Consider the following 6,000-nt stretch of genomic DNA (forward strand, 5'->3'; position numbering starts at 1 on the left):
TCAAAGTGTGGGCTCTGTGTGACAGTGGGTACATGTTCAACGCTTTCCCACACTCGAACAAGGACCGCTGGATACATTGCAAGGAATACAAAGAAACTCTTGGGCATTCCTCTGCCGTCGTGGCCAAGCTGTCAGAAAGGCTACCCCGCAACGTCCCGTTTTCGTGAACCAACGACGCCCAAATGTATGTCATCTACATGGACAACTCTTTTTCCACGCCGCAACTTTTCGCCCTCCTCCGTTCTCAACATATTGCCGCAGTTGGGACTGTGCGATCGAACGCCTCTGGCTTTCCAAAGTCCTTGGCATTGAGGGGGAAAAAGAATGTTAAACTACCTTGGAATACCATGGGAGCTGCGACCTGTGAGGATGGAAAAGTACTTGCCTTGACGTGGATCGACAATGGCGCGGTGCAAATGCTAACAACGAAGCATGAGGTAGGCCCCAACAAAACCGTGGAGCGGATGCGTAAGCGCCCACGGCTGACGTCCACAAACGGAAGGAGGATTCGCGATGTCTTTGGCAATGCACCCGTTAAGAAGATGAGGATACCAGCAGTAATCGATGACTACAATTTCCACATGGGCGGTGTGGACATTGCAAATCAATTACGTGCAGTGTACACAAGTCACATGCCCTCTCGTCGCGTATGGATGCCGATGTTCTTCTGGCTTTTGGATGTGAGCTCTACAAATGCGTACATTTTGTTACGAAGTTTTAATGGGAAGTGGAAAAACAAGCACAAAGAGTTTGTCAAAGAACTTTCATGGGCTTTGGTAAATGGGGGTCGTGGGAATGCAAGTAGCTCAAATAGAGGGAGAGTTCTTCGCAGGTCGAAAGCAAGTGCTGTAGTGCAGGAGGCCGGCGTTTTGCGGGTACCTAACTCTGCCGAAAAGGGAGGCTATGTTACAAGTGTAGACGCCTTTTGCCGTTTAGAACTCAATCCAACCGAGCCACATTATCCTGTACGCGTCGCAAATAGCGACCGCCGGGACTGCTATTTCTGTCGTGTGCGACAGAAGTTGAACCCTGATGAGCACAAAGCTCGTCAGAAGTCAGCCTTCCGTTGCTCGACATGCGGTCTTTTTCTTTGCGTCGAGGAGGGACGGAACTGCTTTCTTGATTTTCATACTGTCATAACGGACAACAAAAGTGATTAAATGTGTCGGTGTATTCCAGGGTAGAAAGAGCCGTAGAACGCGATTCTAGCCTTGTTTTTAAATGGACAGCAACAGGAAAGGCGGTACAGATGAATTGAACGAGTTTCTGACAACTCATACGTAGCTTATGATAAATTATGCGTCGTGGTCCTCTGTGATGGGCCAGACCTTAACTGTATTGGCCCCTGTCTAGGGGCAAATTCAGTACAGTCGAGGGGATACACCCTCCGGGCTGTAATGTATACAGTACGTCGTCGGCCTGTAATGCCCACGTGTAGTTCGTCCGTCTGTAAGTCACACGTGTAGTCCATCTGTCTGTAAGGCACACGTGTACTCGTGCGTCTGTAAGGCACATGTGTAGCCCATCCGTCTGTAAGGCCCACGTGTAGTCGCCCGCCTGTAATGAACCTGCGGCTGCGGGTGCTGTACAAATTACAAATCTTGGCTGTGATACCACACATTTTTCCCATTTCTTTTGTGGTAGTGGAAATGGTGTAAGGCTTCGGGCCTGATTTTGATTTAAACGTTTCAGGTTTTTGGCATCTTTTTGGCATGTTTTTACGTACTCATTAATTTCCTTTTTCATACCTGGCCGGAAAAATGCCTTGTGATTAACGATAACTTTCTTGCTTCCACGGTGTGCTCCAAGCAATGATTCATAATTTTCGAGAATGATTATTTCGCGTATTGTTCCTTTCGGGATACAGAGGCGGTTATCAAATATCAAACGCTTCCGTGTGGTATGTTCAAGATCTTGCGTTCTCTTAAATTGCTCATTAAAATGTTCATCATTTTTGTACGCTTCCTCGAGTTAATTAATAACCTCTTGGCTAACATTCACAATTGTGAAGGCCATTAGGTTCTTCATGATACTAATGGATGTGTGATGATCTTTAGGATACTGTCTGGATAATGTGTCCGCTACTATATTCGAATTTCCTTTGATGTAAGCGATATTGTAATCGAACTATTGCATGAATTCTAACCATCTAGTTTGTTTACGCAACAAGGTTTTTTGAGTATCTAAATACTTCAGTGGGTGATAGTCGGTCATTATTTTGAATTCTGAGCCATGTACATATATGGTCTCCATGTTTGTAGGGTGTAAATGATAGCCAATAGCTCTCTGTCGTAAGTGCTGTACCCTTGCGCTGCACGGTTTTGTTTTCTAGAAGCATAAGCCACAGGGCAACGTCCCGTTTCGCCGATCTGTGTTAAAAAAGCTCCCACACCTGTTTGGGATGCGTCAGAGGTTAAATCATAGGGTACATTTGGATCACTACACCATTATACTGATGCTTCAGTAAGTTTCGTTTTAGCTTTTCGAAAGCCAACTTCTCTGACTCTCCCCATTTAAAGGGTACATCTCTACGAAGTAGGTTTGAGAGAAGCGTTCCAATTGTTGCGAAGTCATATACAAATCTCCTGTAGTAATTGCAAGTCCCAAAAAGCTTTGAACTTGTTTTACACTCCGCGGAGATTACCATTGTCCTACTGCTTCTATTTTCTTTGGATTCACTTTTTTCCCGCTTGGCAAATACAATGTCCCAAACATTCGAGATTTTTGGCAAGAAACTGTCACTTAAACAGTTTTCCATAGAGTTTGTTCTTTCTCGAAATACCCATTACTATTTTAAGGTGTTTCAAGTGTTCCGTTTTTGTCTTACTGAACATTACGATATCGTCTAGGTAAACAAGGACGAGTTTATCCATGTAAGGGCGAAAAATATTATCCATTAACGTTTGGAAACATCCTGATACTCCCGTTAATCCAAATGGCGTTACTAAATATTCGTACTGACTATATCGAGTTCTAAATGCTGTTTCTGTATATCACCTTCTTTCAATCATATTTGATGATATCCTGAGCTTAGATCCAGAGTAGAAGTACTTGGCTCCTGAAACCTGGACCCAAACCTCATCAATCCTTGGCAAGAGCACCTAGTTCTTTACAGTTTGTTTGTTTGGTGCGCTGTAGTCAATACGCATTCCCAATCCACCATCTTTCTTTGGAGTGAATAGTACTGGACTACCCCAAGGACTTATACTTGGTCTGATTAATCCATGTGCCAGAGCTTCCTCTATTCGATTTCTCATTTCTTCAAGTTCTTTTCTTGAGAGTTCATAAATAGGTCCCATCTTGGGCCTTGCATCTTTTTCTAAGTCGATGCTCATCTCAACAGATCTCTTTTGGGGCAAGTCCTCTGGGAACATATCTCTGTATTCTTCCAGAGGATCATCTAACTCAATCATGTGTATTTTTTCTTCAGGACCTTCCCCTATTTCATATTTTCCTCTCAAGAGGATTTTAATACTACATGATAGATGGTGCTTCTTTGCTTCTTCACCAACCTTACGAAATGCTTGCTTGTAAGCATGTATGTCAGGTGGGATTCCCCACGCTTACAAGCCTCTGCGTTTAGAGCAGTTATCCGGTTCTCCTGTGTCAGAAGCATAGGTTTTTGCTTCCAATCAACAAGAGGGTTGGCTGTGGATAGCCACGCCCTGCCTAGGATTAAGTCGTCAACAATCCAATCCACTACGCATGGCTGTACGGTAATGGTAGCTTCCCCAATCCGTATGTTAAGGGTCTTGGAACACCGTTCCATTGGAACAAGAGTTCCGTCCCAAAGTTCTGCGGTAAGGCTAGTTTACTTTCTTTTGATCTTCAACTTATCTGCGTATGCTTTGGATACTACTATCTCTTGGCATCCACTGTCTACAAGTATCTTACAAGAAGAATGGTCGGTTACATCATACACCTTCCCCTCGAAGATGAGTAGAGCTTGTCTCTTACGTTTTTTCCTTTCCTTGAATAGAGAAAATCACAAAGTTTAACGGTTCCTGTTTCTTCAAAGTTAGTGCTAAATCCCTTTCTTTTTGGGATTCATCGGACAATTTAGTTTTTCTTCTATTCCGAAGCTCCAGGGCTTTGGTATTTCTTGTTGTATGGTTTATTGTAGTGATTCGGAGCAATATAGTTCGGTTTACCGCACACAAAACAGAGCTCCTTTTTTACTTTTCGCATGTTTTCTGCGTAAGGGAGTCTATTCCTCCTCTGGTACGTTTGTTTGTTACCGGTATGCATTGGTGTTGGTCCATCTGAGTACCCTGGTGTAGGTCTGTCAAATCCGAAGAAGTTATGACCACCAGTATATAGGCTGTCTATCCTATTAGTAATCTTCATGGCATCTTGTAAAGTTATAGGTTCAGCCCGCTCTAATTCAATACGAGTTCGGGTCTTCAGTCCTTGACTGTAATGGAAGATCTGTTCGGCGGCTGTCATTGGTGGAATCTGTAAAAGCCATTTTGATAACTCCTTGTTGTATTCTCTTTTCAAGGGTGAGCTTAACCATTTGTTTCAAAATGTTCAACATCTTTCGCGCTGTGCGTTCACGGTTGACTGGCTCGAAGTAGTTCATTGGTTCTCTCCGAGACTCGCCATAGGTACTCATGGTCGTAGCGCTTAAGGTTACTAACTCCCATCATTGGAGTCCCGCTTCCGACATGCAGCTTACCGCATAACTAATTTTGGCCGCGTCATTTGGTTGTATGTTCTGGGATCTAAATATATTATCTAAGGTTTTTAACCAGCTGCAGACGTTTTCACCACTGAGCTTCTCAGGTTTTCCCGTCTTTAATTGAGGGTTTATGGATTACTTTGGTTCGTAATTTGGTGGTTAGCGAATGCCACTGCTTGGTTTGCCTGGTTTACTTGTTCTTGTAACGCTTGGTTTGTTTGAAGTATTTGTGCAAGTTGTTCCTGTAAGGCATTGACTTGGTCTTGTCATGGGATTGAGGGAATCTCGGGATCTATATTTGTTACTATTATCTTTTATGTACCTGCCTTCACGGACTTTTGCTAAGTACCTGCAGATTTTCCAAACGTTCGCTTCAGCTTAAGTGAAAAGGAAATAATTGACTAGTACTTTTTGTAATTGTTTGATATTTAAATATTCAATTTACTAGAAAGGCTAATTGTTGTGCCTCTTTCGTAGTTGGTAAAATACTTCAACGTTTTTGAAATATTATGCAGATTGGTTTTCTTCGGCCTCGTGATTTTGGTCCAAACGTTGAGCGACGTGCTTTTCGGAAGCCAAGTGAACCAAGCCGAGAAGTTCTCCCTTTTGGCTTCGGTGTTCGTTGTCCAGCTTATGGGCGTTGTATAGTATCGGGTTACTGTCATTAGTGAGTGTCACACAGTTCGCAGCGAATGGATAGAATTTTCTTGTCTTCTGTATCCAAATTATTTAACGCGGTATTAAAACCACGAGCCGTTATTACGCTTATAATAAGGTCCTCAGACTGCTTATGATCCTCCCACGATTGGGACGGCGGCTTACTGGATCGATACGTTGAAAAGCGGGGCCCAATTTGCTGATTTACGTGACCGTGTAGACTTTGTAGGACCTTGATTAAGTGCGCCTATTTCGAAAGCGTCCAGTAAAGCGCGCTCGTTATTTAATGTATTCCTTTTTTGTTTCGCAATTTTTACAGGTTCGAGCTGCTGTAGTTTGGTGGCCACAGTTTTCGTATCCTGCTTCTCAGTAATTTTTTTCACTACATCGATCTGCTTGGCCGTTTGAGTTTTCGGGTGCACTAGTTTTGGATTCTCAGACATTGCAGAAAATTTTGGTTAGAGCTCTGGTGCGATGCTACCAGTTTTAATAATCTAAAATGGATTTTGAAAAGTTGATAATCTTGGACTAACTTTTGAGATAATGTTTTGAGGGCTGAAAGCGGCTCTACGGGTGGCCTCACTTGTTGTTGGGGGTGGCGCCTGGGATTAGCAGGGGGATTGTGCCCGCCTCCCCTCCGAATCCCCCACTTCGCAAACCCA

This window comes from Chondrus crispus, genomic scaffold (genome assembly GCF_000350225.1).
Source record: "Chondrus crispus Stackhouse genomic scaffold, scaffold_17, whole genome shotgun sequence".
In the NCBI taxonomy this organism is placed as follows: Eukaryota; Rhodophyta; class Florideophyceae; order Gigartinales; family Gigartinaceae; genus Chondrus; species Chondrus crispus.